Source organism: Cervus canadensis, chromosome 31 (genome assembly GCF_019320065.1).
Source record: "Cervus canadensis isolate Bull #8, Minnesota chromosome 31, ASM1932006v1, whole genome shotgun sequence".
NCBI lineage: Eukaryota > Metazoa > Chordata > Mammalia > Artiodactyla > Cervidae > Cervus > Cervus canadensis.
This window is the reverse complement of record NC_057416.1, coordinates 42,198,213-42,221,415: the sequence shown is the minus strand read 5'-3', so window position 1 is coordinate 42,221,415 and position 23,203 is coordinate 42,198,213. Positions and strand designations below refer to the sequence as shown.

The window sequence follows — 23,203 nt, the reverse complement described above, 5'->3', positions numbered from 1 at the left end:
TGGGCGTCAATTCCTGCCTTGGGTCATTCACTTAAGCATTTAAGGCTGACTTTCAGCTTTAGAAAGGGAGGGACAACCTGTTTTATTTATACAAAGATAAATTAAAAGCAAGAACTATCAAGGGGCCACCTATCCTTTCTTTGGGTTCCGACAGATCCCAGAGTCATTTATTTTGGAGCAACTTGGGTAAAAGCCAACACAATTTTGCTGTTTTATGGCCAGTCATTGGCAGGATGATGGTAAATGAATGGGAAAATGTCACTGCAAAAACCAGAGTAAAAGTGGAATTTTAGGTTGTTGAATTATAGTTGTTTTAAGATGAATGCTACAGCTAAAACATTTTACTCTCATTTATATTAGCATATTCATCTAGGTCAAAGGCTCACTTTTTATTCTTAATGTAACATTTTTAAGAGATCATATTTGACAGATTTAGAGAAAGGTCATTCAAAGTTGAGATAACCTGCAATTTGGTGAATGCATGGCTATAATTGAAAAAAAAAAAAAAAAAGACACATTAAAGGTCCTGAAGTTAAGTACAAACTATTGATGCCTCAAATTTAGAATCCAGCTTTGCATTTTACATGCTATGCAGAGGGAGCAAGTTCCTATATTTGAACTGGGTTCCACAAAGATGCAGGAGGCATTATGCTGTTGCACTTCTGGGTCTTTTGTTTTCTTACCTGCAACAGACAGTCGGACTCAGCAGGAATTGAATCCAAGGCTTCGTGCGGCTCCAAGCAGGCTGAGCACGGTGGGTCTCGGACTCGGGCTCCGATGCCGGCACCCCGTTTGCTCTCCTGGATCCTGAGACGCCACCGCAGGGCTGCCCTGCGAGGTCTTTTGGAGAAAGCTGTTCTCTGTCGCCACCTGCAATTGAAATCAATGGTATCATCATTATTAATGTCACATATTCTTATTTTTACTAGTAATGATCATTCAAGGCATCAAATGTTACACTCTGGAAAAATCATTAACTGGTTTATAGGAAAGTGCAAGTTAAAAGCTTCATTTCATACAAAAACTCAATTCAGCAATTAGTTCTTGATATGTTTTAGTCAGAGTGACTGTCCTGCCTTAAATATCTCTAGTTGCCTAAGATCTAGTTGGCTCTGATTTAGCTAGTATCATACCTAATCCAGAGCTTGGTTACACTGAGCATTAAGGCTGATATTTACCCTAAGTCTATTTAACGTTTACTATAAGGCATTCATTAATCGGAGAACTGACCCTCTGGTAGCTCAGACAGTAAAGAATATGCAATGCTCAGGAGATGCAGGTTTGATCCCTGGGTTGGGAAGATTCCCTGGAGGAGGAAATGGCTACCCACTCCAGTATTCTTGGCTGGAAAATTCCATGGACAGAAAAGTCTGATTGGTTACAGTCCATGGAATTGCAAAGAGTAGGAAATGACTGAACAAGTAATACTTTAAAATGCATTCATTAATCTAAGCATTAATCCCTTTATTTGCGCACTAATTCATTCAACAAGTATTTATTGACCCTCATTAAGTGCTCAGTTCTCTAAGAGACACTGAGGATAGACTCTCAATATACTTTGCTTTTCAAGTAAATCTCAACACTGTACCTGCCTTCATGAAGCTTATAGTGCAAATTGCATTTTTAAAACATGATCACACATGTGAATTTAAAACTATAGCTGTGGTAAGTTCACAAAGAGATCTTTGTTGTGCTATGGAAAACTAGAATGTGAGAATGTGGCCAATCCAAGGGAGTGAGAGATTTATTTAAATGCATTAGATAAAAAATAAGTAGGAGTCAGAGCAGGATGTTTTAAGCATAGTGCAAGGTCTTGCACTGGAAAGTGACATGCATATGTCAAAGAGCTAAAAGAGAACCAGTGACTAGATCATCAGGGATGAGAGAGAAAGACTGCCGGTGATTTTGCAGTGAAAATCACAGGTGTGGCTGAAAGGGCCTTGTAGGCCACTGTGGGGATTTGGGCTTTTACTCTAAGACCCTAAGACTCTAAGACCAATGCGAAGTTGTGTGATTTAACCCAGGGTCATGGAGGGATGAGCAGTTAGTGTGAGGATTAGAACCTAGGTGGATATCATATTCAGATGTATATTTCAGAAGGATCATTCTGATTGTTTTGTAGCCTGGGTCCACCAAGGTGAACACTAGAGCCCTAGTGGAAGATAATAACTCGATCACTCGCAGTGAATTTTAAGAGATGAAATCATGGATTAAATATGGTGAAGAGGGGAGAGAACAAAGATAAGGATGCCTTTGGGGGCATGGCCTGTATCCCTGAGTTCATGATGGTGCCATTCACGGGGACACGTAGCACTGGAAAAGGGCTGGGGCCATCTTGCTTGTCCACCACCCTCTGTTCACACCAGACCATCTCCACATACACCTGTTAGTTTAAATCACCAAACATGAAGAAGGCAAACACAGTGACCACTGATGTACCGTACAAGTGAGACTGATTTTTATCAGAGCACTGATACTGATGCCGCTGATGGAAAAGAGTTCAGTTGTTCAACCAGAGTCGCATGGGCTTCCCTGTGGCTCAGCTGGTACGGAAGCCGCCTGCAGTGAGGGAGACCTGGCTTCCATCCCTGGGTTGGGAAAGTCCCCAGGAGGAGGGAATGGCTTCCCACTTCAGAGTCACACAGAGGAAACAGCATGAGCTTTGTAGTTTGTAATTTGCTTGGTTCTAGATATGCCTGGTTCTAGATCCTGGTTTACCACCTCTTAGTTTTGAAAGAGTGGACACTTTATTTAAAGTCTCTCAGGCTGGGCTCCATTGGCATTTTTGGTTGGGATAATTTTTGGATATGGGAGGCTGTTCTCTGCATTTTAGGATGGTATGCAGCTTCCTTGGCTTCTACCCACAAGATGCTGGTAGCCACACCCCTTTGTAATAAAACCCAAAAATATCTCAGTGAAGTGAAATTTGCTCAGCTGTGTCCGACTCTTCACGACCCCATAGATTATACATTGAATTCTCCAGGCCAGAATACTGGAGTTGGTAGCCTTTCCCTTCTCCAGGGGATCTTCCTAACCTAGGGATCGAACCCAGGTCTCCTGCATCACAGACAGATTCTTTACCAGCTGAGCCACAAGGGAAGCCCAAGAATTCTTGAGTGGGTAGCCTATCCCTTCTCCAGTGGATCTTCCCAACCCAGGAATGGAACTGAGGTCTCCTGCATTGCAGACGGATCCTTTACCAACTGAGCTATCAAAGAAGTGCAAAATGTCTCACGGAATTGCCAGATATTGGGCAGGAAGCAAAACCTCCTCAGCTTGAGACCTTCTTTACCTTCTCTGAGTCATAAGTATATCATTTGTGAAATAGCTGTGATCTACAGAGCTCCTTGTCTGATACTTACTTGGCACATACAAAATTAGAAATGCACAATTAGATACAAATGTGAATACTTTGAATAATCAAGCAATCATAGCAAATCATGATTTTTGAAAGCCAACTATCATTAACAACAAAAAAATATCAAACTTTTTTCCTTTTGCTAGGGTTCCTTGGAAAGAAGGGCCTGTGCAGGTGAAGAGCCCTGAACCTCAGCGATCTCACAGAAGGCTGATCTCTGAGCAGAAACTACCAGGTTTGGAAGATGAGAATGGATAGAACCAAAGTCATTGACGACAAGCCCTGCCTGGGGTCTTGCCGGCAGGACCCACGCTGACTTTTCTCGGAGGTGAGCCCGTTCCTTTGTTCTAGTTCCCCTGACCGCGGGTGGCCTCAGTGACGACGCAGAGTGGGCTTGGGCTCCCGCCCAGAGACTGAGGCCCGTTTGCAGCGGTGAGGGCACCAGACCCTGGCCGCTAGACCGGTGCTCAGTGACAAGGGCCCTGGCCTCTGGATCTGTGGGAGAGAATTTCCGCAAAGAACGTAAGGAAGCAAGTAATATACTAAGAGGAAAAGGAGTGTAGTATGTGCGGATGAACACCGAGGCAGACAGAGGCCGAGTCGCACCCTCGAGGGGGTTTGAATTACTCTCATGGACACTCCTGGTTTTCCTTGAGTCGATCGTTTTGCTTTGCTGGTTCGCAGCCGGTGTTTGGTGTATCTCAGGATCCTCCGCTGTGTGCACGATCTCTTAGCCAAGAGGGAATCTACTGCAGAGGCTTGTGGGTAGCTTAACATCACTCATCACTCCCCTTTGACCTCCAAGGAGCCTTTCTGGCATGCGTATTGGAGAGGTCTCCTGACTTCAAGAATGAGGAATATGTGGTCGGGGCAGGGCCCAGCCTCCCTCTTAACTGCCCTGCGAACCTTGTCCTGGAGTTTCCGTCCCCAGGGAATGAATCTCCAACCGCTTTCCCCTGGTCGGGGCGGGGAATCTACCTCCTGCCTCATCCCTATACTGTGTGTTACAAACATCCATAGCAAACGTCCTTTAATTACTGCAAGTAGTTATTATATGCTACAAGAGGATATAATTTCTATCACCCAATCTGTCTTAGAAAATGAACCGTCAGTTATTTTAAGACACTATTTAATTATCAAGTTACAGGGCAGACCCTCCTTAAAAGCCTGTTGATTGGAAGATGAACGGTTCAGTGGCTGAGTAACCAGGGAGCAGGCTGTAAACATTAGGGGCTTCATTGTAAAGTTTAACATGATCCTATCACGTTAGAAACAACTTCCTCTATGGCCTTTTTGTGGGATTCGTTGAAGAAATAATTACCTGTTCTGAAATCTGTTGAAATTAGCACTGGCATCTAAAGATCTATTAAGAGATTAAGGTTTCAAGACTATGCAGCCCCTGACTACCAAACATGTCTACATGGTCAGAGACTTGGTTCCCATAGAAATGACCTCGCTCTCATTATACGTAAAAGAAACTGTGCTCATCAGGATTTCTCCTCTAGGAGAACTTTCTCCTTTTGGAACAATTAGATGTGTAACTAGTTGCATAAACATTTGTTTTGGCTTAATAGAGCTTGTGGGGCTTCTCTGGTGGCTCAGTGGTAAAAAAGTTAAAGTCGCTCAGTCATGTCCTGCTCTGTGTGACCCCATGGACTATACAGTCCACGGAATTCTCCAGGCCAGAATACTGGAGTGGGTAGCCTTTCCCTTCTCCAGGGGATCTTCCCAAACCAGGGATCGAACCCAGGTCTCCCGCCTTGCAGGAGAATTCTTTACCAGCTGAGCCACCAGGGAAGTTCTTGTGGTGAAAATCTGCCTGTAGTATAAGGATGTGGATTCGATCCCTGAGTGGGGAAGATCCCCTAGAGAAGGAAATGGCAACCGACTTCAGTGCCCTTGCCTGGAAAATCCATCCCATGGACAGAGGGGCCCACATGAGAGTCAGCTCGCATCTGAGCGAGTGAAAACAGCAGCAACAGGGCTTCTATTGACTCTAACCTCCAGCTGTTCTTTTAATTTCAAGTAATAATAGTAACTGTATTTGTTTACTAAGGCTGCCATACGAATGTCTCAGACTGGGTCACTTAAACAATAGAAGTTTCCTTCCTCTCCATTCTGGAGCTTAGGCCAGGGTGCCGGCAGCACTGGGTTTCTCTTAGGTCTCTCCCTGGATGTTGTCTATTCATGGGCTGGTCTCTGCACGCACACCCTCGGTGTCTCCCTGTAGATTCACGGGCTGGTCTCTGCACGCACACCCTCGGCGTCTCCCTGTAGATTCACGGGCTGGTCTCTGCACGCACACCCTCGGCGTCTCCCTGTAGATTCACGGGCTGGTCTCTGCACGCACGCCCTCGGCATCTCCTTGTTGGTCCTCATCTGTTCTTCTTTTAAGGACACCAATCAGATTGAATTAGGGCCTACCCTGGTGGTCTCATTTTAACTTAATGACCCTTTTAAATGGCCTATCGACAAATACATTCACATTCTGAGGTCCTAGCGGTTAGGGAGAGATACAATTCAGCCCATAACAGCAACTCTGTGTATTTAGATGGAAATCACTGTTTAAAAGATATGTTTTCATATATTATTTCAACAGCCTAAATATCCTTAAACTTGTAGTGATTATGACAAAGAGTAATTCCATTGTCCCAACATTGCTTGGGAAAATTAAATCCTTCAAATTCATAGTTTAATATGATATAGGCTCAAAGCATGTGTCATGGACCCATATCTAGTGTGTGTAGTAGTCACTGGTTAGTTTATTGCTATGAACACATTATAGTTGCCTACTGCTTTGAATCTGAGTTTTTCATGATAAAAGCAGCCAGTCGATTTTTTGGTTTATGTTGCTTTGTGGGAGAGATGGATTTTGGCAGTGACATATGAGCAACTATTATGATCTCCTAAACTAAAATCAAGGCCTGATTCTGAGCTGTTCAGGGTAACTTAAAGGGCTCATCGTGTGCCTGACTTAGTGAAGGACAGATACTCCCTTGCACTCTGAATTCTCCCTCTTTGAAAATTTGATATAAACATTATGGAAAAGTTTTCTGGACATTTATTCACCACTCACAAGAATCTGTTTTAACAAATAGGCATGTGCATATGACTACAAACATTTAGGTTACACCTGAGGTCTAGATAAGACCATATAGAGTGCACTGAAATTAATTTAGTTGTTTTTCTCAAAGAATTCAATGTCTTGTTGTTGTTGTTCAAATGTAGTGTACATCATCGCTATTATTCTCCTATATTCATGTGATTCTATCTTATGAGCAGGTGGAGATGCTTTTAAAGAAAGTAGATGAGCATAAGAGACCTAGAAAAGCCCATAGATTAAAAGGAAAATTGGAAATGATAAGAGCTACTGAGAAAAGTGTGAATGGAAATTGGACAAGAACCAAACTAACTGAGACTTTGTTAAGGAGTCTGATATAGTGAGGTGGACAGTGAAAATACTGAAAAACCATTAACATCCAATAGTGAAGGAATCATTATTGAATTGATCAGTCAGTTTGATGCCCAGCATTGCTCCAAGGAAGAGGAAGATGAAGAGCAACTCTTATGTAACTAGAAGACATATATATATATATATATATATATATATATATATATATATATATATATGGAAGGGTATACAAAAGAGTCTTTGTGAATGAGTGTGATTCTGCTCTGAGTAAAAACATCACATCCAGAAGTTGCAGTTGTAAGTGTAGCCGTGTGTTATCAGTAGCACATGGAACCCAAATGTTGCTCTTTGGAAGGTCTGCTGGTTTCTTTGGTCCATTGCTTCACAAGTTGCTTTATTCAAAGATTCATGGTCATTCCCTGACAGCTCAGCTGGTAAAGAATCTGCCTGCAATGCAGGAGACCCTGGTTTGATTCCTGGGTCGGGAAGATCCCCTGGAGAAGGGACAGGCCACCCACTCCAGTGTTCTTGGGCTTCCCTGCGGCTTGGCTGGTAAAGAATCTGCCTGCAGTGTGGGAGACCTGGGTTTGATCCCTGGGTTGAGAAAATCCTCTAGAGAAGAGAAAGGCTACCCACTCCAGTATTCTGGCCTGGAGAATTTCATGGACTGTATGGTCCATGGAATCACAAAGAGTCGGGGACGACTGAGTGACTCACTTTTATGGCTATTCATTTCCAGAGTCTTGAGAACCAAGAAGAAAAAATTACCTCTTTCTTCCTAGATTCAGGAAGTTGACACTTTCTAGTTTTACTTTGCCCTTCCATGGCTCATTCTGCTGATCCTCAGCCCAGCCAAACAGCACGTGTGACCACAGACTCCAAGCCTCTCTTTCTGCCACCAAACCCTTTTCCACTTACAGAGAGCCATGCAGAAGTACTTCACTAAGGGTGGTTTTCCAACCTAGTCAACAGTAGCATTATTTCACTGTATGTATGTATGTTCATTTTCACTGAAGTATGGATGGAAGGTATAATTACACCTGATACTGGGCAATACCTAGATGTCTTACTATTGCATAATTAGGAATTGATATTTGGTGGCTCAGTGGGTAAAGAATCTGCCAGCCCATGCAACTGACCCAGGATTGATCCCTGGGTCAGGAAGATCCCCTGGAGAAGGAAATGGCAACCCACTCCAGTATTCTTGTCTGGAGAATCCCATGGACAGAGGAGCCTGGTGGGCTACAGTCAATGGGAGGCAGAGAGTCGGACACGACTGAAGTGACTGAGCATGAACGTACGTCAGTATTTAGACATAGTAGGGAATCCTACTTTTGATGAGAGAGAGAAAAAAAGGGGGAAAGGGGAAGAAAGGAAGGAAAGGAGGAAGAAAGAGAGAGAGAGGGAGAGGAGGAAAGAAAAGCACGTTTCTCTAACGTTGCAACTTCTGGGCTACCTGAAAACATCATCTTTGTAAGAAACTTTCTTTCTACGATGAAATGTATTCAGAGTTACAGGCATTTGTTCACAGAAACCCTGCAGCACAAACTTGGCGTGCTGTCCCATTCTTCATCAGAGTTAGCCTCGCAGAGTTTTCTGGGATTCCTCTGTTGAGACCTGTGCTGTTTCTTTCGTCCCCGTCTGTGATTGTTCATTTCAGTGCCTGGTGCTTCCTGTCGGAACTGACTGTGACGCCCAGCTGAAACTGCTCCTGCCCCGGTGTCCCTGACACGCTGCCCTCCAGCCAGAAGGGCACGCGGGCGCAGTCTAAGGAGTCGTGCACAGTTCCGGGCTGCAGGCCCGGCTTGCAGGATGACCCAGCCTGCCTTCTTCAGACCCATGCTCGGGCTGCCGGCGGCCCCGCGCCTCCCAGGCAGACGGCTCGCTCCCCGTGAGGAGGAGAGCTTGTCACGAGCTTCTCCGGTGCCCCGGTGCCAGCCTTCTGCTGGGGTGTTACTTCATCTCTGTGCGCTCTGTCCTCTGGGGCGTCTGACAGGAGGATGTCTTCCCCTCAACGCCACAGCTATCTGTGGTAAATTTCGTCCTTCCTGTTAGTGTTGAAGGTAGAAATGGTCACTCAGATTTGCAATACAATAAAAAAAAAATTCTCAAGGCTTTTTGGAAAGGCTAGTAGACGGAATTTCTCAGGAAATTATGCAGGAATTGACTTATTTCTACTTATTTATTTATTTGGGGGGGTGTTTTACAGGAATGGAAAGTCATCAGATAAGTGTGCTTACCAAAACCATAATGAAACAAGTACTTTTAGTGTGTTCTAGAGCTTTATTTTCTTCCCTACCTTTCTCGCCATCTCATGGGCTGGGAAATTATTTCTCATTTTAAATCTTTCATGCAAAGTCTTGTATTTCTATTTATTTCATTTTTTCTTTGTCACTTTTATTGACTAAGAGTTGTGAAAAGTTAATAGGAACTTACAGTTTTTATTTAATAGAAGAGAAAATTATATAAAGTTAAACACAAATAGCTTCTTACAGTGTCAACATATATTTTGAAACTCTTCATCATAAACTAACTCAGAAATATCTATAGAAATTATGAACTTGGCATTATTTATCAATTGCTAATATCCCAAAAAGGAAAGCAGTCATTTATCATGTGGCTGCAAAGAGAAGATCATAATACTGCCTCCAAAATATTCTTGCCAAAAAATTAAGTCTGCATTTAATCAAATCTACATCTATCATTTGCCAGGAGATACAAAGACAGACGCAAGTATTAACACTACAGGAATGTGATCAGCAAAACTTAGAGCTTGTTTATTTAACAAATAAATTGCGAGGAGGAACAAAAAAGGAGTTGGAGGGAAATCTATAGATTTTAAGAGATTCAGGAAATGCATCAACCCACTTTTGACTAGATTGCACAAGAGAAAGATTTGGAATTATTGCCCAAATTCTTAGTTCAACTGATGAGGGACTGCAGTCTTAGAAAGGCCAAATCTCTTGGCCAAGGTCACATAGCTACAAGAAACTCGACTGTCAATGCTGTTGTTCCCCGGTGCCATATGTCTTAACTGCATGGAGTATCTTACAATGTACATGTAGGTCATGATTTCCAGCTTACACAGAGCTCAGAGAGAAAGTAATAGAATAAAATTCTACTTGGTCATAGAAGTAAATGGCAATATTTCTTTTCCTCAATCCATTTGACTTTTATTATTGGTCATATGTAACAACTGTAATAGCCTATCATGTTTCATGTTTGAAAAAAGAAATTAAAATAAAATGGAAGCACAAAACACTTTGCACTTCTTTCCCTCAGAGATTAGGTGTGCTCTTTGCAGTGCATGACATTAGCTAGGGACGAGGTGCCAGTAATGCTGGCCAAATGTCTTTGAACCACATGTGTGTCAAGCACACATCACCCAGCCGAAACCAAAACCACTTCATTTGACTATCACTTTTGTTCAAGAACTAAAGTGACAGAAACCAGAAGTTTCCTAACTCCTTTTCATAAGTATATTTGAAAGTTGGGTCATAGTGTGCCATGTAAGGAGACAAATTTTCTCTTCATTTAACTGAATTAGCATTGAAACAAATCTCTTATGTTAGTTTTCATTGCTTATACTTTCCATGAGATGAGCAACTGGAGAAACTTAACTCTGGGAAAGTGAATATTCTTCAGAAAAGATGTGGTGTGACAATCTGTTTTTTTTTTTTTTAATGTGTTTCTGCATTGACACCTATACCGCATTTGTAAGATGTGGAAGATTTCAACATGAGCCGATGCAAAGTATGGATGGGGGAAAGATTTTGAATGTTTTATCATGTCGGCAGAAGAGAACAAGTATCTTGCAAATATGTAAAAGAGCACATGTTTGTTCTTACCACTCTTCTCCCATTATTTCCACTCTGTCGTTACAGTTTGAACTTGGTGAAGTGTCTGTGACTGCGTTTTAGTCACATACAGGAGATATAATGGTGTCCTCAGTGGGGCAGTCCAAACTTAAGGCACATCTCTCTATCAGTCATGTTGTGGAAGGGGTGGCCACTGATACGTAACACAACCTCTTGAATGTAAAGATGCGATTCATTTGTTGAATAATTTGGCTGGTTTATCTTAATTGTGATTTTGTGGTACTGAAATCAGGAAATACTCAATATTTAATATCAGACAATCTAGAATTACTTTGAGGTAAATAAATTAACAAACTTAAACTGAGCACCTACTATGTGCCAGATGCAGAGTTATGTATGCCCCTTTGAGAGAGCGAAACGGGTAAGACAGCATTTCTAGTTAACACTTTCCCCCCAGTTTTTTTAAGATATAAATGACATAGAGCATTGTATAAGCATAAGGTGTATGGCATAATGATTTGACTTATGTGCATCATGAAATGGTGACCACAATGGGTTTAATGAATATCCATCATCTCATATCAATACAACATTAGAGAAATAAAAAAATCATTTTTTTCCTCTTGATGAAAACTCAAGGTTTACTCTTTTAACTTTCATTTATAATGCATAGCAGTTTTAATTATCTTTATCATGTTGTACATTACATTCCTAGTATTAATACTTATTTATCTTATAACTGGAATTTGTACGTTATGACTGCCCCAAACAATTTGCACTCTGCCCACCGCACTTCTAGTAACCACAGTTCTGATCTCTTTTCCTGTAAGTTTGTTTATTTTCAAAGTATCATTGACCTACTAAACAATGTTAGTTCCTGGTACCCAGCATAATGTTTCAATACTTTTGTACATTTCAAAATGATCACCATAAGACTAGTTGTCATCTGTCTCTGTGCAAAGATATTACATAAATATTGACTATATTCTCCACTCTGTACACTTCGTATCTGTGGTTCATTTATTTTGTAATAAAAAATTTGTGCCTGTGAATCTCCTTCATCTATTTCTGTCCTTCCCTGACTTCTTTCTCCTCTGGCACTACCTGTTTGTTCTCTGTATCTATGACTCTTGCTTTTGTTTGTTCATTTTTTGATTTGTGTTTTAGATCCCACATATAAGTGAAATTATATGGTATTTGTCTTTCTCTGTCTTATTTCACTTAGCATAACACCCTCTGGGTCCATCCATGTTGTCATAAATGGCAATATTTCATTTCTTTTTCACGACTAAAGAATAGCTCATTATATATATATATATATATATATATATATATATATATACACACACACATATATATACACACACATATACACACATGTATATATAATAGGCATACATATAATACATACATGTACACATATGTATTATATGTATTACATATATATATGTTTGCATCCATATCATGGCTTAGTTTGCTTCCATCCATATCTTGGCTATTGTAAATAATGTTGCAGTGAATATAGGTGTGCATATATATTTTTGAGTTAATGTTTTCATTTTCTTCAGAAAAATACCCAGAAGTGGGATTGTGGGATCATATGATAGTTCTGTTTTTAGTTTTTTGAGAAATACCCATACTATTTTCCATGGTGGCTGCACTAATTTACATTCCCACCAATAATACGTAAGTGTCTCTTTTTCCCACTAACACTTCTTATTTTTTGTCTTTTTGATGATAGTCATTCTGACATTTGTGTGACATTTATCATCATCCCAGTGATATTTCATTGGGGTTTTGATTTGCATTTCCCTTATAATTACTGATACTGAGTATCTTTTCATGTGCTTGCTGGCCATCTGTATATGTTCTTTGGAAAAATGTCTCTCCAGGACCTCTGCCCATTTTTTAAGAGGGTTGTTTTGTTGTTGGTGATGTTTTGGAGCTGAATTGCCTAAGTTCTTTGTATATTTTGGATATTAACCCCTGGTCAGGCAAATTGTTTGCAAATATCTTCTTCAATTCAGTAAGTAGCCTTTTTATTTTGCTGATATCTTCCTTCACTGTGCAAAACTTTTGTAGTTTGATGTAGTTCCACATGTTTATTTTTGCTTTTGTTTCCCTTGCTGGAGGAGACATATCTATAAACCATTGCTAAGACTGATGTCAGAGAGCATACTTCTTGTTTTCTTCTAAGGAGTTTTATGGGCTCAGGTCTTACATTTAAGTATTTAACCATTTTGAGTTTATTCTTCTTTATGGTGCAAGAAATCAGTCCAGTTTGATTCTTTTGCAGATTGCTGTAAAGTTTTCTCAAAACCATTTATTGTAGAGACTTTCTTTTTCCTGCTGTTTATTCTTGCCTCCATCATTGTAGATTAATTGTTCACAAACATGTGTGGGTTTATTTCTTGGCTTTCTATTCTGTTCCATTGATCTGTATGTCAGTTTCTGTGTCAGAACCATGCTTTTTGATTGTCGTAGCTTTGTAGTATAGTTTGAAATCAGAGAGAGTGAATATTTACTGTTTTGCCTTTCTTTCTTAAGATTGTTTTGGCTATTTGGTGTCTTTTGTGTTTCCTTTCATGTTTGGAATGATTTGTATGGTGAAAAATGCCATACAAGTTTACATTACATAAGAAGCTGAGAGAATAATTTTTCAAACTTGAAAAATTATTCTCTCAGCTTCTTATGTAATGCTCGACATTTTACCAGAAACAGAATAGAGTGAAATTAGGAGTCATGTGACTTAATGTATTCTCATTCTACATTACATGTATGGTGACCATAATTTCAGATTCATAATAGAATAAAGTATCTGACAATAGAATCTGATATTGAAAGTTCAGCAGTGACCACAGGACTGGAAAAGGTCAGTTTTCATTCCAATCTCCAAAAAAGGCAATGCCAAAGAATGTTCAAACTACTGCACATTTGCACTCATCTCACACGCAAATAAAGTAATGCTCAAATATCTCCAAGCCAGGCTTCAACAGTACGTGAACCAAGAACTTCCAGATGTTCAAGCTGGATTTAGAAAAGGCAGAGGAACCAGAGATCAAATTGCCAACATCTGTTGGATAATCAAAAAGGCAAGAGAGTTCCAGAAAAACATCTTCTGCTTTATTGACTATGCCAAAGCCTTTGACTGTGCGGATCGCCACAAACTGTGGAAAATTCTTAAAGAGATGGGAGTTCCAGACCACCTTACCAGCCTCCTGAGAAATCTGTATCAGGTCAAGAAGCAGCAGTTAGAACTGGACGGGGACCAAAGGACTGGTTCCAAATCTGGAAAGGAGTACGTCAAAGCTGTATATTGTCACCCTGCTTATTTAACTTATATGCAGAGTACATCATGTGAAACGCCAGGCTGGATGAAGCACAAGCTGAAATCAATGCTGGGAGAAACATCAATAACCTCAGATATGCAGATGGCACCACCCTTATGGCAGAAAGCAAAGAAAAACTAAAGACCCTCTTGATGAAAGTGAAAGAGGAGAGTTTAAAAGTTGGCTTAAAACTCAACATTCAAAAAACAAAGATCATGGTATCTGGTCCCATCACTTCATGGCACATAGACGGGGAAAAAATGGAAACAGTGATGGATTTTATTTTCTTGGGCTCCAAAATCACTGCAGATGGTGACTGAAGCCGTAAAATTAAAAGACATATTCTCCTTGGAAGAAAAACTTTGACCAACCTAGACAGCATATTAGAAAGCAGAGACACTATTTTACCAACAAAGATCCATCCAGTCAAAGCTATGGTTTCACCAGTCATGTATGGATGTGAGAGTTGGACTATAAAGAAAGTTGAACACCAAAGAATTGATGCTTTTGAACTGTGGTGTTAGAGAAGACTCTTGAGAGTCCCTTGGACTCAAGGAGATCCAACCAGTCCATCCTAAAGGAATCAGCCCTGAATATTCATTGGAAAGATTGATGGTAAAGCTGAAACTCCAATACTTTGGCCACCTGATGCAAAGAACTGACTCATTGCAAAAGACACTGATGATGGGAAAGATTGAAGGTGGGAGGAGAAGGCAAGGACAGCAGATGAGATGGTTGGATGGCATCACCAATGCGATGGACATGAGTTTGAGCAAGTTCTGGGAGTTGGTGATGGACAGGGAGGCCTGGCGTGCTGTGGTCCATGGAGTCCCAAAGAGTCAGACACTATTGAGTAAATAAACTGAATTGAACTGATTTGAAGTCAAGATTTATACAATTTACTTATTTATCAGATAAGTCCACTTATTTATTATAAGTTTTCTACTTTCGTCACTCTGGGACCGTTTAAACAAAGAAACATTTCAGAAAAACACTAGAAGCATGAGATGAGGAGACTGAGGTCTGCAGAGCTCAATACTGTGTACAAGAATCAATTGTGAATATTTTCTAATGGGGCTGTCATGTCTGTCTTAACCCTGGAGAAAGAAATGGCAACCCACTCCAGTATTCTTGCCTAGAAAACCCCATGGATGGAGAAGCCTGGTGGGCTACAGTCCATAGAGTCACATAGAGTCAGAAATGACTGAGTGACTTCACTTTCACTTTCACTATCTGTCTTAAGTCAATCAAACTATGTGTCTTAACTTGCCCTACTCTTGACACATACTATATTTTAAAAAGTATAATTATCTGCTGCCCAAGCTAGTAAAGGTTTATGGTGAAACGAATCATCTCCAACGTAGACAGTCATGAATTTTTCTCTAGCAATTCCCTCATTAGCTGTATGTTTGAATGACTCTCTTATGCAAAGTAATAATGACCCGTCTCTTTTCTTGTCGCTTCCTAATTTCCTGTCTGCTAAATTCCTTACTTTTTAGCATAAAAATAACTAAACTTGCATCTGATCCACCTAAAAGATTTATTGTTTTTTGCCTTCGCTTCTGTGTCCCTATTTCTCATTCTTTTTACAGACTTAAAAAATAAATCCATATTTCAGTATTCTTATTTTCTGCTTATGTCAATTCATAACAGATTGTAAATTTTCTGGATTTTACTATGAAATTGAGGTTGCTAAGGGAAACAATAATCTAATTATTATTCAATTAAAAAGAACAACATATGGCACTATTAAATTGCCTCCTTTGTTGATACTACCTTCCATTGACCTATGCAGTGGAAAAGAAAAATTAAAGCATTTTACCTGTGTTCCATCCTTTCTCCATTACCAGGAAGGCAGGTGGGATACTCAGGAAGGAAATAAGGTGGATGAACTTGTCGAGTCATGAAAACATGATAAGCCGACTGCTTGTCAAACAGATTAATGATATTTACTAAGAAGAGAATCCTTACTTATAAAATGTTTTTAACAGGATGTTCCTGGTTTGCAGTTGCTATGGATCAAGTTTAAAATCTAGATAGATGGCTAGCTGGAAAATATCACACAACTAGTGGGCCATTTGAGATTAAAAAAAATGGAAATGTTTATAATCTAAACTTTTCACACTGTGTGAGATAACCTTCATAAATCATTTGGAGTTCTTACCTACTTTGAACTGGGAGCTGATGTCCGTCATGGGAAGAGTGTAACCACGGAGTTACCTCCAATATTCCAGGTGTCTCCCTGCTTTCCCTGTGACTCCTCTTTGACTGAACCTTCAGATTATGTAAAGGCTGATCTTGGGGAGAATCACTGATTGGTGTCAGCCAGATTTGATGATCCAGCTTGTGTGTTAGCACATGCATGTATGTGTTTGTTAGTTTCCCTCCAAAATCCTTACAAACTCTTTCTCTTCTCCTCATAAATGTCTGTTTCCCCCAAGCTTTCCCCTCTGCCATTTAATACACAATTGATGAGCTGCCACATTGCCCCAAATGGCATCCAATTGCCACCATGACTCCCCTGATTTTTCCCAACCCTGTGAATGCCCCTGCCGTCTCCCCAACGGTGGATGAAACCAGATTCTTCCATCTCAGTTACTTTTCACATTCATGAAATCACAACATCGTACAAATCCAACTCTCATGTCTCTTTTACTGTTCCTATCAATGCCATTCCCAGTGCCACTAGTTTAATTCAGATGTGGTCATTCTTGTCATGTATTAATGGACTTTTCTTATACCTAATTGTTTTTTCTGTGTGTGTTTTTTTCCCTTTAGTTGGTTTCTCTGTGGTCTGTCTCTTGCACTGCTGCTGGAGTCAGCTTGATAAATATCAGTCTAATCAGATTATACCTGTGCTTAACGTTCTTCCCCGGTACTCTCTGGATATCAAGATTTTGTTAATACAAAACCCTTCGTGATGTTTCCTGTTACCTCTCTACTCTCATCTTCCAAAAGTAACTTGTATTCCTATTGTCACTCATTATGCTGCAGTTCCACAAATAGATAAAGCTATTTTCCATGGTTTCCGTGAAAGTTTACAGGATGTCTTTTTACCCTCTGTTGAGATAATTGTTTTATATTCCCTACACTGCCTATTCTCTTATGTATTGTATTCTCTTAGTAAATTTCTTAATAATACAATGCCCTTCCTTTTTAAAAATAAATCTTGCTTGGTCAGGATGAATAATTATTTTAAAGTATTTTTGAATTCTATTAATGTTCCCTGTTGAATGTTTTTCTGCACCTGTGTTTATAAGGGAGCTGGACAAAGGGTTAGTTCTCTATTATTTTGCTGTTATTTCTGGATTTTGGTATCAAAATAATGCCGTCACATTAAATGAATTAATATTTTTTATCTTTATCTTTTAAAATATGCTGATATACTTTATATTAGATTAAATTGGCTTTTCCTTTAAAATACAAAAGAACTCAACACAAAATGATCTGATACCTAAGGCTTATTTGGAGATAATTATTTTACAACTTTTCAATTTCTATGTATATTACTAATAATTTTTCAGAGCACTACTTCTTTTAGAATAATTTTAGAATGATATATTTTCCAAGGATATTGTCTACTTCATGGAAATCCTTTTAACTTTATTTGAGAGTATTATTCCTTTGTACTTTTAAATTCCTTCTGTATTTATTGTTACAATCCTTTTGTGAATTCTCTTTTTCCTTGATGAGTTTTATCAGAGATATGTTCAACCGTCTATCCCCTTAAAAGTCAGCCCTTGAATCTAATTATAATTGCCAATATTTTGTTTAGTTTTTAATAGTTAATTGTATCTTTACATTTATTATTTTATCACCTTATTTTCCTTTTCTTAAATTTTTAAATTAAGTATTAAGATAATGAGCAAAAATATAAACAGTGGAAAGAAAAAGAGTAATAAAAATAATAAAAATAAAATAATTTGAAAAATAAATATTAATAGTAACACATTAATATATCTATACTATATAGTATTATATGTAATAACATATATATATAAAGTGACATAAATAGACATACTACTTAAAAGATAAATGGGATTAGAATGCATAAAACATAAGGAAGTTTACAGAAAAAAAAAAAAGAATGGACTAAAATTAGGCAAATGTTAACCAGAAGGAAACTGGTTTAAGTATCTAATTATCAGGCAAAATAGATTTTAAAGTAATTATTGATGACAAAGAAAGTAATTATCTACTGATAAAAGCTTCAATTCACCAAGAAAAATATAATAATTTATAATTTGTATACCTCTGATATAAATTCAGAGTGGAAAACTGCAACACACCTTTCTTGTAATCAATAGATCAAATAGATAAAAGATCAGTGAGAATATGGAGCCTGTGAACAGCACAATTAATAATTTTGGTAGAATAAACATACACAGACTACTAAAACATGAAATGGAGAACACTCTTTTATTTGAAGCACACCCTTGAAATATTTATGCAAATCAACTACAAATTATATGAAAACTTTAAAATTTCAAAGAATCTAGTTTTATCTCAAAATCTCTCTTCTCCAAAGGGTGTATGTCCTTCACTTTTCAGGAGTCTGCATCCAAGAGCTTAATTGCACTGTCCTTCCACCACTGGAGACCTTTTCTTTTTGAAGAATGTTGCAGATGTCGTTGAGGGTGTAACCCACCACTGGGGTATCCTGCCTTGGATTCACTATCCAGGATCGAATTTGATCAGAGCCGTCACTGAAAGGCTGGCAGAACCAGAAACTGAAATCTTCTGAGTTAATTCCCTGTCATAAGCCTGTCACAAGCCTGTCATGGCCAAGACAACTTCCAGGAGTCAGGGAAAGGACAGTTCACAATCGCTCCTTGAATTGGAGTCATCATGCAGATCTCCTTCCACAAAGTGAGGCTGAAGCGCTCACTGCACTCAAGTGGACGTGTCTGCAGGCTTTGCATCACAGCTGGATGGAATTCCAGCCCTCTGTCCCTGCCTTCATCACATAGCCAAGTTCTTGAACAGTAGCCTGCTGAGTCACTCAGGTCATACATACAGTAGAGCCCATTTCATAGCTATGCCATCCAAGATGAGCACTTTTATTCCAGCCTACCCTATGCACTGGCATCTGATATCTGTTTATACCTCAGGTCCATCTCAGCAAAGGGACCACACTCTTGAATTTCTGATTCTGTATAAGTCAAGTCTCAGTGAAACTGCAATTTCTCTAAACCATTCAACCCTAAATATGGCATACAGTCAGGAGATGAAGGTCAACATAGTTTTTTAAAGGAAATAAAATATTCAGTTATGATTCAAGAAAGCTACAAAATGCCACTGGATTCACTCTTTTTGTTACAAAGGGCATTATAACTTCCATGACATTTCCACTAACTAGGGGTCTCCAAGCATTTTCTGCCCTTCAACAAAAAGCATGTGCAGTGGGAGCGACTGGGTTTCTCGCATCCTAATGCACACCTTGGGAGTTTATTGAGGTTGAGCCAAGTGTTCACAATTCCATGCCTTCTGCAAGAGAAATACACACGATATTTGCATGCATTTTAAAACCACATAACCAGCAGAGAGGGCATAGGAAAAACTAGAATGTACTGAATCAGATAAGTGTTAGTAATACTCCGATGAATTCTGATGCCATTTCAATACAACTTGTAATTAACCCCCTGTTCTTTGCTTTGTTAGATGTCTGTTAGGATGAAAACCTGGAGTTCTTATGCCAGGAAAGTCATAGGAACAGGTCATGAAAACTGGATTATATTAAGTTATCCATTCCTGAACGGAAGTGCGCCTGAGATGCTCGGAGAATGCAGATACACATGGAAAACGGCCCCCTGAGACCGACCCGAGGCGCGGGGCCGGTGCTGCAGTGCTTGCTCCTGGACGCACCTCTTCTTGAGCAACAAAATGCAAAGAACTCATGTGAGACTAAAAGTAACTGTGTGAGCAACTAGGACAAGTTCTGGACGAACGATAGAGACAGAAAACCAACAGCCACTTCTGATGGGCACCGAGCAAAAGCAGGGGGCAGCGCACGCCCTCTGCACACGGCACCGCCGAGGGGCGGGCGGACCACCTGCCGCCTCCACCCGGACGCCTGCACACGCCTCCCTCTCCCCAGGAGGACCCGGCTTGCCCTGCTCCACCTGTTACCGGCCGTTGCCGTCCACTGCTGCGGCAGGGGCTCCGGGAAAACCTTGCCTGAATTTCTTAGCTGGCATCTGATCAATCTCTATTGATCTAGGAGGGCAAGAAGGGCTTGCCTGGCGGCTCCATGGTAAACAATCTGCCTGCCCTGCAGGAACCACAAGAGATGGGGGTTCCATCCCTGAGTCGGGAAGTTCCCTGGAGGAGGAAATGGCCACCTACGCCAGCATTCTTGCCCAGAAAATCCTACGGACAGAGGAGCCTGGAGGGCTACAGTCCATGGGGTCGCAAAGAGTTGACATGACTGAGCAGCTGAGCACGCGGGAGGCCGAGAACCCCGGATGGTGGCACTTCCGCAGAGAGGAGGGGCGCTCGTTAAAACAGGGGGAGGAAGTGGTGTTTGAACTAGACGCCTAAGATGAGTAAGATTAGGAAGCAACAGGAATGTTAGCATGAAGTTGTGTTCCCATAAAAAAAAAAAACTGATGTCAATACGTTGTAAAGAGCCCTGTGTATGTTTATTCCTTGTGTTAATTTTGGGTCCCTACAGCCTATTTGCCTTTCAAAAGGCTTCCACATGGGCTCATTTGTTCCTGTGTGCAACTCTGGGTGAATGACCTTGTGACATCATTATTCCTATTTTATAAATGAAGCGCAGAGAGATTTTGTGATTTCTCACAAAGCTCTTAGTAAACAAGTCAGAGAACTGACTGGGAACTCTGTGTGTGTGTGTTTTGCCATCTTGAGGTTGGGTGCTTTGCTCAGTACTCCGATCATTTTGTACCGTTCGTATTTTCCCCCGGAAACTATGAGCCATGATTAATAAGTTGGTATTGATCCCATTTAGTGCTAAAAAGGAAGTGGAAAAGCAGAGGCTGCTGCTGTCCTGTAGTCCGTTGTGTCCGACTGTCTGCGACCCCCTGGATTGTAGCCCGCCAGACTCCTCCGTCCATGGATTGTCCAGACAAGAATACTGGGTGGGTGGCCATTTCCTTCTCCGGGGAAAGCTGTGGTAGCCCTGTAGTCAAGTTAGACGTGTGTTTTGTAACTATTGAGAGTATCAGAAGAATCTGATGGTCATAAACATAAACATAAACAGCCCTTGTTAGGTGTCCATTTTTCTAGAAGTAACATTAGATGTAATATCAATTTGTGTGTCTCTCTGTGTGTGTCTTTATGAATTCAAACATATATGGAGAAACATAGATCCGTGTTCAGCTTCGTGAATTTCACTGAACGTACCTGTGGGGTAAACAGGCAGACAGAGACGCTGACCTTAGGGGTCACACACAGCGTCTCTGCGCTCTCCTCTCTAGGCAGCCAGTGCCCGCCGTTCTGACTTCTGACCTCACAGGCTGGTTCGCCTGTTTATGAGCTTTAGGTGAAGGGCCTGCTCTCTGTGTCTTTCTCTGCATCTGGTTCCTTTGCTCATCGTGATTGTGAGCTTTATCCGTGTTGTTGCATGTGGCTGTGGTTCACTGTCTCTCACTGCTGTTTCATGTACTATTGATATTTTTCTCCTACAGTGACGAGTGTTTGCTTTGGACTATGGGAAATAAATGGCATTGTGGACACTATTAGGCTGTCTTTTGTTTTGCCTAATTTAAAAGTCTTATGAAAAGAGCTTTATGAAGTAAGTTTAAAAAAAAAGCATGTCAACTTTGTTACAATGTTTGCAAGTAGTTCTGAAGTAGGAATGGAAATGGAAATGTTTTTTAAAAAGTGAGAAGGAGAGAGAAAGGAGGAAAAGGGAGCAATGGTCTCCCTGATTTCGATAATTATGAAAATTATGATAGTAATCTAGATGAACTATTTGCAGCAATATGGATGGACTTAGAGATCATCACACTAAGCAGGTAAGTCAGACAGAGAAAGACAAATATCATGTGATACCGCTTACATGTGCAATCTAAAATATGACACAAATAAAACCTATCTATGAAATAGAAATAGACTCATAGACAGAGAACAGACTTGTGATTACCAAAGGGGAGAGGGGGCTGGGAGGCAAGGACTGGGCGTTTGGGATGAACGGATGCAAAGTGTCATATAGGGCGGTTAGACAGCAAAGTCCTGCTGAAAAGCACAGTGAACTATATTCAACACCCTTGAGAAAACTTAATAGAAAGAATATATATATGTATGTATATATATGTAACTCAGTCACTCTGCTGTATAGCGGAAATTAGCATAGCATTGTAAATCAACTACACTTCACTAAAAGAAATTAAAAAGAAAATTCGATGGCCATGACAATACTACTTAGTATTTGATACATACCAGACACTCTATTGGGGCTTCCCTGATAACTCAGCTGGTAAAGAATCCGCCTACAATGCAGGAGACCCTTGTTTGATTCCTGGGTCAGGAAGATCTGCTGGAGAAGGGATGGGCTACCCACTCCAGTATTCTTGGGCTTCCCTATGGCTCAGCTGGTAAAGAATCCGCCGGCAATGCAGGAGACCTGGGTTTGATCCCTGGGTTGGGAAGATCCCCTGGAGAAGGGAAATGGAAAGGCTACCCACTCCAGTATTCTGGCCTGGAGAATTCCATGGAATGTATAGTACATGGGGTTGCAAAGAGTCAGACATGACTGAGCGACTTTCACTTACTTACTTACTTACTTAGACACTCTATTAAATGTTTTGAATTTTTCTCTTTTAGTCATCAAAACAACCTTATGACAATTTAAGAATAATTAGTCATGTTTTATGCAGGAAACTGAAGCTCACACATATCTTGCTTAAGTCACATGGCTAGAAAGGGATGGGACTGGGATTTGCACTCTGCACTGTGTCTCTAAATTTAGTGAGCTAAACTACTGTACTCATATGTCTTAAGATGTAGAGAACGTTATTCCTATTTTACACTTGAAGAAACTGGCTCAGAAAGAAACAAGCTCTCACAGATAGGAAGTGGTAGTCAGGATTGAAAAAGATCCACATGGAAGTGCAGCATTTTAAAAATTCTTAAACAGAAGAGCAGACAAGAAAAGATGAAAAAGAATAGAAAAAAACCACTAAGCACATTATCCACTGGTATACAACTGGAAGAAGAAAAATCTCCCCAATTATTTACAAACGGCAGAATTTAAGACAGAATGAGAGTCACGGGTGACAGCAGAGCCCAGCCAAATGGGGGGTGATGCGGGAACCCAGAGGCC

At 40.3% G+C, this 23,203-nt stretch overlaps 1 long non-coding RNA gene across 1 annotated transcript; it reads left to right on the top strand.

Annotated features, from left to right (window-relative positions):
- Positions 1-780: 780 nt before the first annotated feature.
- On the top strand, positions 781-21,716 carry LOC122432618. The gene is made up of 3 exons (XR_006266902.1): positions 781-888; positions 3,505-3,686; positions 19,579-21,716. It is a non-coding gene; the product is annotated as an uncharacterized LOC122432618 (long non-coding RNA).
- The last annotated feature ends 1,487 nt before the right edge of the window (positions 21,717-23,203 follow it).